Raw genomic sequence first — 11,172 nt, forward strand, 5'->3', positions numbered from 1 at the left:
CTAAGACTTCAAGCACTATATTAAAAAGAAGTAGAAAAAGTAGAGATCCTTGTCTTATTCCTGATTTCAATAGAAATGTTTTGAATTTTTCCCACCTAGCATAACGGTGCTTATAGACCAGTTGCATGTAGTATTTATTTTGTTGAGATAAGTTCTGGAGAATCTAATCTCTCCAGGGTCTTTATCATGAAGAGGTGTTAGATTTTGTTGAAGGACTTTTCTGAATCTACTGAGGTGATCATGTAATTTCTGTCTATGAGTCAATTTATGATGAGTTATAGTTATTGATTTACATTTGCCGAGCTACTCCTGTCTCTCTGGGATAAAGCTAACTTGATAGTGATGGATAATCTTTTTGGTGTGATCTTGAGTTTGGTTTGTAGCTATCATTTTCTTGCAGTTAATTTTAAAAAAAAACATAAACTATAAGTATTGAGAGGTAGCTCAGGAGTAGAGTACTTATCTACCATGCCCTTGGGCCTGAGTTGAATATCCACCACCACAAAACAAACAAAGACAACATACAGTGTTTATGGAATAATAATCACAAATGCGCCTTTTGTAGTACACAAAGTTCAAAAAGTATTTGAAGGGGATAAATCAGTAAATGTAAGAAAGTTTATCCTTCATAGAATTAGCAAACTATGATCTGGACCAGAGGTGAGTGCATGGGGTTATAGTCAGAGAGACAACCGCCCATGGGTCCCACCCCTAGGCCCAGATATCCCTGGAGGACCTGCTCAACTTGGTCCCAGTTTCCAGCCATTTGGAGGGCCCTGCAGGAAGGCTCCCATTTTCCAACACTGCAGGCAGACCCTGCAGTCTCCACACCTTGCCCCCACACCCATTTGCCCGAGACCCCAGCCACTTCCTGACTCTGAGACCAGCACCCAGCTCCCATCTGCACAACTTCCATCTGGACCAGAGAGACCCCAGCCACTTCCTGAGACTTAGAGACCAGCGTCCAGCATTCCATCCTGCCCTGGAACTCCCAACTGGACCAGAGAGGCCCCAGGTACCATCCACCCTGGAACTCCCATCTGGACCAGAGCTTCCATCCTGTCCCAGAACTCCCATTTGGACAAGATAAGGAGACCACAGGGACTTCCTGAGACTCAGAGTCCAGTCCCCCAGCTCCTATCTGGCCAGCACTCTCATCTGGACCAGAGCTCCCATACGGCCCAGAGCTTCCATCTGGACCAGAGAGAGGCTCCCGAAATCTGTCAGCTCTGTCTGGACCAAGTACACTGATAAGACCAAGAACAAATCCACAAGGAGATGGGCAGACATCAAGGCAGAAGTACATACAACAAAATAAAGAGCAATAAAGCATCACCAGAACCTAGCCCTTCCTTCTCCAACAGCTAGACCTGAACATCACAGAATGGAAGAAACAGAAGAAAACAACCTTATAAGTAACATCATGAAGAGGCTACAACCTTATATAGAAGAAATCAAAAATAAAGTGGAGGAACAGACAAACAAAAAATGGGAAGAACACTATAAAAAACTAGAGGAAAGGACAATTAAAGCAGAAGAAAACAATAAGTCCCTGAAAGAAAATCATGAAAAAGCAACAAAACAGATGAGGGAAACAGTCCAGGACCTGAAGAGGGAAATAGAAAAAATGAAGAAGACACTAGCAGAAGGAATGCTGGAAATAGAAAATCTGAGTAAACAAACAGGAACTTCAGATGCAAGTATAACCAACAGAATGCAAGAGATGGAAGAGAGGATCTCTGGTGTTGAAGATACATTAGAAGAAATAGATTCATCAGTCAAAGAAAACACTAAAACCAACAAAGTCATGACCCAAAATGTCCAAGATATTTGGGACACCATGAAAAGACCAAACCTACAAATAATAGGCATAGAGGAAGGAGAAGAATACCAACTCAAAGGCACAGAAAATATATTTAACAAGATCATAGAAGAAAACTTTCCCAACTTAAAGAAGGAAATGCCTATGAAGATACAAGAAGCCTATAGAACACCAAACAGACTAGACCCCCCCAAAAAAAAGTCCCCTCGCCATATAATAATTAAACAACTAAACGTACAGAATAAAGAAAGAATATTAAGGGCAGCAAAGGAAAAAGGCCAAGTGACTTATAAAACTTATAAAGGCAAACCCATCAGAATAACACCCAATTTCCTCGATGGAGACTTTGAAAGCCAGAAGGACCTGGACAGATATAATGCAGACACTAAGAGACCATGGATGCCAGCCTAGACTAATATATCCAGCAAGACTTTCAATCATCATAGATGGAGTGAACAAGACTTTCCAAGACAAAACCAGATTTAAACAATACCTATCCACAAACCCAGCCCTACAGAAAGCACTAGAAGGAAAATTCCAACCCAAGGAAGTCAGATACACCCATGAAAACAAAGGCAATAGATAACACCACAGCAGTAAACCCCAAAGAAGAGAAGTACACACACACTACCACCAAAAAATAAAAATAATAACAGGAACGAACAATCACTGGTCATTAATATCCCTTAATATCAATGGACTTAATTCACCTATAAAAAGACACAGACTAACAGAATGCATATGAAAACAGGATCCATCTTTCTGCTGCATACAAGAAACACACCTCAAATTGAAAGACAGACACCTGCTAAGAATAAAAGGCTGGGAAAAGAATTTCCAATCAAATGGTCTTAAGAAGCAAGCTGGTATAGCCATCCTAATATCCAGCAAAATAGACTTCAAACTAAAATCAATCAAAAGACATTACATACTCATAGCAGGAAAGATTCACCAAGATGAAGTCTCAATTCTGAACATTTATGCCCCAAACACAAGGGCACCCACATATGTAAAAGAAACATTATTAAAGCTTAAATCACATACAAAACCCCACACATTAATAGTGGGAGACTTCAACACCTCACTTTCACCTCGGGACAGATCGGCCAAATTGAAACTTAACAGAGACATAATGGTCTTAACTGATGTTATGGCTCAAATGGACTTAATCGATATCTACAGAACATTCCACCCAAACAAAAAAGAATATAGCTTCTTCTCAGCACCCCATGGAACCTTCTCTAAAATCGACCACATACTTGGCCACAAAGCAAATCTCAACAGATACAAAACAATTGGAATAACCTCCTGTGTTCTATCGGACCACCGTGGTTTAAAGTTAGATTTCAACAACAACAACAACAACAAAAAAAAAAAAAAACTACAGAAATCCTACAATCTCATGGAAACTGAATAATGCTCAACTGAATTACCAATGGGTAAAGGAAGAAATAAAGAAAGAAATTAAAGACTTCTTAGAGAACAATGAAAATGAATACACCACATACCCAAACTTATGGGACACTATGAAAGCAGTGCTAAGAGGGAAATTCATGGCACTAAATGCCCACATAAAGAAGTTTGAGAAATCTCATGCTAGTGACTTGACAGCACACCTGAAAGCTCTTGAACAGGAAGAAGCAAAATCTCCCAGGAGGAACAATGCCAGGAAATTATCAAATTGAGAGCTGAAATCAATAAAGAAATAAAAAGAACAATACAAAGGATTAATGAAACAAAGAGTTGGTTCTTTGAGATCAACAAGATAGACAAGCCCTTATCCAAACTAACCAAAAGACAGAGAGAGAGCATCCAAATTAACAAAATCAGAAATGAACAGGGAGACATAACAACAGACAATGAGGAAATCCAGAGAATCATCAGGTCATACTTCAAAAACCTCTACTCCATAAAACTGGAAAATCTAAAAGAAATGGATAATTTTCTGGATCGGTACCACATACTTAAGTTAAATCAAGACCAGATAAACCATTTAAATAGTCCAATAACCCCTAAGGAAATAGAATCAGCCATTAAAAGTCTCCCAACCAAAAAAAGCCCTGGGCCTGATGGTTTCACTGCAGAATTCTACCAGATCTTCAAAGAAGACTTAATACCAATACTCTTTAAATTGTTCCACACAATAGAAGCAGAAGGAATATTACCAAACTCCTTCTATGAGGCTACAATTACCCTGATTCCTAAACCAAACAAAGATGCAACAAAGAAAGAGAACTACAGGCTGATCTCCCTCATGAACATTGATGCAAAAATACTCAATAAAATACTGGCAAACAGACTCCAAGAACACATCAAAACAATTATCCACCATGATCAAGTAGGCTTCATCCCAGGGGTGCAAAGGTGGTTCAACATATGAAAGTCCGTCAATGTAATACACCATATAAACAAACTCAAAGAAAAAAATCACATGATCACCTCACTAGACCCAGAAAAGGCATTTGACAAAATCCAACACCCCTTCAAGATAAAGGTAATGGAGCTATCAGGAATACAGGGAACATAGCTAAACATAATAAAGGCAATCTACAGCAAGCCAACAGCCAACATCAAATTAAATGGAGAGAAACGCAAAGCAATACCACTAAAATCAGGAACAAGGCAAGGCTGTCCCCTCTCCCCATACTTATTCAATATAGTACTTGAAGTTCTAGCCAGAGCTGTAAGACAACACAAGGAGATTAAGGGGATACAAATTGGAAAGGAAAAAGTCAAGCTTTCCCTATTTGCAGATGACATGAAAGTATACATGAGTGACCCCAAAAATTCAACCAAGGAACTGATACAGCTTATAAAAACCTTCAGCAACATAGCAGGATACAAGATCAACTCAAAAAAATCAGTAGCCCTCCTATAGACAAACAGGCTGAGAAGGAAATCAGAGATACATCACCTTTTACAATAACCACAAATGATATAAAATACTTTGGGGTTACTCTAACTAAGCATGTGAAGGACCTATATGACAAGAACTTTAAGTCCCTGAAAAAAGAAATTGAAGAAGGTGTCAGAAAATGGAAAGATCTCCCATGCTCATGGATAGGCAGGATTAACATAGTAAATATGGCGATCTTACTAAAAGCAATCTATAGATTCAATGCAATCCCCATCAAATTACCAACACAATTCTTCACAGATCTGGAAAGAATAATACTCAACTTCATATGGAAAAACAAAAAACCCAGGATAGCCAAAAGAATCCTGTACAATAAAACAACCTCTGGAGGCATCACAATCCCCAACCTCAAGCTTTACTATAGAGCTACTGTAATAAAAACAGCTTGGTACTGGCATAAAAACCAACATGTGGATCAATGGAATCGAATTGAAGACCCTGACATTAACCTGCACACCTATGAACATATAATTTTTGACAAAGAAGCCAAAAATGTACAATGGAAAAAAGAAAGCATCTTCAACAAATGGTGCTGGCATAACTGGATGTCAATGTGTAGAAGGCTGCAAATAGATCCATATCTGTCACCATGCACAAAACTTAAGTGCAAGTGGATCAAAGACCTCCACATAAATCCAGTTACTCTGAACCTGATAGAAGAGTAAGTAGGAAGTAGTTGAGAATGAATTGGCACCAGAGATCACTTTCTAAATATAACACCAGTAGCACAGACACTGAGAGAAATAATCTATCAATGGGACCTGTTGAAACTGAGAAGCTTTTGTAGAGCAAAGGACACAGTCAACAAGACAAAGCAACAGCCTACAGAATGGAAAAAGGTCTTCACCAACCCCACATCTGACAGAGGGCTGATATCCAGAATATATAAAGAACTCAAGAAATTAGACATCAAAATGCCCAACAGTCCAATTAAGAAATGGGCTATAGAACTAAACAGAGAATTCTCAACAGAGGAAGTTCAAATGGCTGAAAGACATTTAAAGAATTGCTCAACATCCCTAATTATCTGGGAAATGCAAATCAAAATGACTCTGAGATACCACCTTACACCTGTCAGAATGGCTAAGATCAAAAACAGAAGACAGCTTATGCTGGAGAGGATGTGGAGCAAGGGGAACTCTCCTCCATTGCTGGTGGGAATGCAAGCTTGTACAGCCACTTTGGAAATCAATATGGTGCTTCCTTAGAAAATTGGGAATCAATCTCCCCCAAGACCCAGCTATACCACTCTACGGCATATACCCAAGGAATGCTCAATCAAACCACAAGGGCATTTGCTCAGCTATGTTCATATCAGCTTTGTTTGTAATAGCCAGAACCTGGAAACATCCTAGATGCCCTTCAAGTGAAGAATGAATAAAGAAAATATGGTACATATACACAATGGAGTACTACTCCACAGAGAAAAACAATGACATCATGAGGTTTGCAGGCAAATGGATGGATCTAGAAAAAATCATCCTGAATGAGGTAACCTAGACTCAGAAAGACAAACATGGTATGTACTCATTCATAGGAGGACACTAGATGTAAAACAAAGATGACTAGACTGCTACACAACTCCAGGGAGGCTACCTAGAAAATGGGACCCTAGGAAAGACACAGGGATTGCCCAATGACAAAGAAATGGATGAGATCTACTTGAACAACCTGGATGACAGTGGGAGTAATGAAGGGCAAGGTTTGAGGGAAAGAAAGCTTAGGGGATCAGGAGATCCCAGCTGGATCAAGAACAGAAAGGGAGAACAAGGAATAGCAGACCATGATAAATGAAGACCACATGAGAACAAGAATAGGCAGAGTGCTGGAGAGGTCCCCAGAAATCCACAATGATACATCCTCTGTAGACTGCTGGCAATGGTTGAGAGAAAGCCTGATCTGACCTAGTCTGGTGATCAGATGGCCAAACACCCTAACAGTTGTGCTGGAACTCTAGACTTAACTGTGATGATGAACAAAACAAAGTACGTACAAAAGAATAGCTGGAAGCGGATGCAGAGATCCTCAGCCAGGCCCCAGGTGGAGCTCCAGGAATCCAAGTGTCTAGTAAGAGGAGGGACTGTAAGAGTGTGAATTGTTGAGACGAAGATTGGAGAGGCCCAGGCACAAATATCCAAAGGAATGGAAGCACATGAATTATGAACCAAAGGCTGTGGAGCCCCCAGCTGGATCAGGCCCTCTGGATAAGTGAGACAATTGAATAGCTTGAACTGTTTGGAAGGCATACAGGCTGTGGGACTGAGACCTGTCCTTAGTGCATGAGCTGGCTGTTTAGAACCTTGGGCTTACACAGGGATACTTTGGTCAGCCTGGAAGGAGGGGACTGGACCTGCCTGTACTGAATCCACCAGGTTTAAATGAATCCCCAGGGGAGTCTTGGTCCTGGAGGAGATGGGAATGGAGGGAAGGGAATGGGGGGAAGGTGGAGACGGGAGGAGGGAGGACAGGGTAACCCATGGCTGATATGTAACATTAAAACACAAATATAATACAAAACAGACTTACCAAACTACAATATTTCTATTTTTCCATAATTTTTAGGAAGAAAAAATGAATTTAACATCAGTAATTGTCTTAATAGTCAGATGTATTCTGACATTGCTTAGCCTATGTAGCTTCTTGGACAGTTATGACAGTTGACTTATTCCAGTCATCTAACACTTTGACACACTGTGTAAGACTTCAACTCTTTCCAGGTATTGAATACAACTGTTAAATATTCTACACATTTTCCTTACTTATTGTCTATTGCAAGCATATAGCCCCTAAAATATGGGACGTTTAAAGGCATAGCTATATTCTTATTGTCCTGGATGCTAAATATTTCTTAAAGGCAAGCTATTGTTTCATACATACTTTGTTTGTTCATCATCACAGTTAAGTCTAGTCATAAAATCAGGCTCCAGCATTCAGCTGGTTTTCAAAGTTAAGTCAAACACTCAAGTTGGAGGCTCCATTCCCTCGGGTTCCACACAAATTTTTACCAACCCCTTTCACTTTCTGACTGTTTTATAGTCAAGGGATGATTTTAATATCTCTGTGTCTCAACACACAATTAACAAGGACAGAGCACCGCTTTCAGTTTTTGAGACAGCATGCAAAGTGAAAACAAGGAGCCTCTGACTCAAAGTGTGAAGAAGGATTCAGGATGGAAACTGCAGAGCACTAAACGACACAGGGGACTGCAACCCTCAGGTGCCCATGACACAAGCCTCTAGGCAAGGCTTCATCATAGAAATCCATGACATCAGGGTTTGCTTTCATTCTTCCTCATACCCCATGACAGCTGTCAATTACAAAAGCTTGAAGATTTTAAGGATGATTACTGTTTTAGTCATCAACCACATAGCCACATTTTGGGACCCTAGAAAACCTTTAGTTACATGTATTTTCATGAGGTTATAATTATTTATTGCCACATTACCCACTCAAATTATTTTAATAATTCAGGATTAAAATTCTCACTAGTGTGATCTTACCTCATGGAGTTTGTCTATCATGTAAATAAGTACCATTTAAAGAGGGAAAACCAGTTAAAGATGCTCATTCATTCAACAAAAGCTGATTAAAAATTTATATATGCCAAGTATAGTGCTTGGCTCTTTAAGAAAGCAAGCATTATAAGAAAACAGGCTAATTTGCTTTTTAAAATGTTAACTTTTTAAAAGTCAATTAGCCAAATGATCTATTTGTTGAGTAACCAATTTATCAAGCCAGGCAAATAGAATGACTATAGAAATATATGTCTACTTGTAACAGGATTTTTTATTTGGGATACCAATTATTGTATATTATATATACATATACATATAATGTATATAAATACAAAATGAATCCATAATAATGGGCCATCACATATTCATATGCATCATGCACATATGTAGCAATATACATGCAAATATATGTATTTATATACATACACACATAATTATATACACACATCCAAATTTAACTTGAATAAAAAGGCTAGAGTTAATGAAGGCGAGGCTCAGTAGAGAGGATAACTGTAATGGACTAGGTAATTAGTCTTTGTTAAGCAGAAACATAAAATAGGACACAATAGGTCCAGAAAGATGTTTCAGAGAGTCCAGGCACTTATCACCAAGTCTAATGCTCTGAGTTTGACCCCTGGGTCTCCCAAGATGGAAAGGAGGAACTGACCACTGCAAGTTGCCTTCTGATTGTCAAATACTGTGGCAGAGACACCAGTGCCTACACATGAGTGTTTGTGCAAATAAATAAATAAATGTAAATTTTAAGATGTTAAAAAATAGAATATGATTTAAGTAATCAGTATTATATGTTAAATAGTGATTATTGTATGCCACTTTTTAGACAACAGCTGACATGTTGTCTAAAAAGTTTTAGAAGAATTGTAAAAGCTGGCCTTAGTGGTGGAGGCCTGTAACGCTAGCTATTCAGGAGGCTGAAGCAGGAGCATCACAAGTTTTGAAGGCCTATCTAGGCTACGAAGTGAGTTCTAGGTCAGCCTTGGCAACTTAGCAAGGTTTTCTCAGATTAAAAACAAGCAAGCAAACAAAAATCAGTTCAAAGTGTATAGCACACTTACCTACCATGTGCTGAGCCCTGGATTCATTCTCAGTTCTGACTTCCTCACCCCCAACCACTGCAACAGGGGTTTGGGGGAGAAATAAAAGAATCTTCAAAACATTAAATATTAAGGATAAATAAATTGAGCAAAAATACATTTCTAATCACTCTGTTGGTGTGCCTGGAATGCAGTACTGTTTTCCTCTTCACTGTAAACTGTTAGCATCCTTGCCTCACCCAATGATCCCTCATTAGAAGTCAGAGCTTCAGTGTACAAGGACCAACTTTTTCAACTGCTTTTCTAATCTTTTATAATTTCTTCCAGCATTATTTTCAGAATTTTAATACCAAAACCATTTTAATATTCTTTTAGTATCACATAACCTTATCCTCAAATCCATTTTGTTTTATAAATTCAGAAGCATCTGCCAGGCGGTGGTGGCGCACGCCTGTAATCCCAGCACTAGGAAGGCAGAGGCAGGTGGATCTCTGTGAGTTCGAGGCCAGCCTGGTCTACAGAGCTAGTCCAGGACAGGCTCCAAAGCTACAGAGAAATCCTGCCTTGAAAAAACAAAACAAACACACAAAAAACCAATCCCCCCAAAAAACAAAAACAAAACAAAAAACAACAACAACAAAAATAAAAAAAACAGAAGCATCTGAAGTGGGGGAGGTGATGCATTTCATAGGTAAAGTGTTCACATAACCTAAAAGGGGTCCTGGGCTTAATTCTACAAAGGGTAATATGAAAGTATCTGTAAAAAAAAAAAAAAAAAAAAAGAAAGAAAAGAAAAGAAAAAAATCCCATTTTAGGTAAACCTCTTAAAGTTTAATTCAGGTTAACTTTAATACTAAATTATCTAGAGAAATCGAAATAAACAATTCCATGAAAAAAATCCCATATTAAGTTTTATTTTGGTTACTGTTAGTTTCCTGCTTGCTCTCTGCTTCTCTAGAAGAGTGGGGTGCAGCGTGAGCTGGCCCTGCGGCAATGCTGATTTTCAAAAAGAATGTGGGAGAGAGATATGAAGAGAAAGGTAAGGCTGCTGGGGAACAGGACTGCCCGCGTCAGAATTCGCGTGTGCAAGAATTTGGTGTGCCTACACAAACTGCAGCAGTAATCTGAAGGTCAGTTTGCACTGTGAGATGTTTGGAATGACCTGGATGATGAATGTTATTTTGGTAAGCTCAGCTTGATACTAAAAGTGCCTCAGCTCCTCAACAGCAAGGAATTTATCTTACTAGGTTTGGAGTTGACATTGGTAAATAATAAGACAAACAAGAGTTAAATTTGAAGTTCAGATATGATATGAAAATTTTTAATACAGGTTATGTCCTAAACATTGCATTTCATCAGATATACATATGTAGAGGAGGAGAAAGGGAGTGTAGATGTATCCTGCTTGTTAAATAAGAAACACAGAGCCAGTTGAATGTAGATGTATCCTGCTTGTTAAATAAGAAACACAGAGCCAGTTGCAGAGTTAAAAACCACGAGGTCAGAGCCAAAGCACAAAACCTTACCCTTCACTGCTTCTGCGGTTCCTCCTCTCCGCAAGAGACCTACTTCTGTGCGTCCTGTCTATTTAAAGACTTTCTGTTCTCCTCCCTTATTGGTTGTAACCCAGCCACATGACCTCCTCGTCACTGCCTGTTTGTACAGACCTCCAGGTCTTCTATGGTTGGTATTGAAATTAAAGGCGTGTGTCTGCTATGCTGGCTGTGTCCTTGAACACACAGAGATCCGCCTAGCTCTGCCTCCCAAGTGCTGGGATTAAGGGCGTGCCCCACTACTGCTCGGCTTCTGCTCTGGCTTGCTCTGATCTCAAGGCAACTTTATTGACATACAAATAAAATCACA

This window comes from Onychomys torridus, chromosome 16 (assembly GCF_903995425.1).
Source record: "Onychomys torridus chromosome 16, mOncTor1.1, whole genome shotgun sequence".
Classification (NCBI taxonomy): domain Eukaryota; kingdom Metazoa; phylum Chordata; class Mammalia; order Rodentia; family Cricetidae; genus Onychomys; species Onychomys torridus.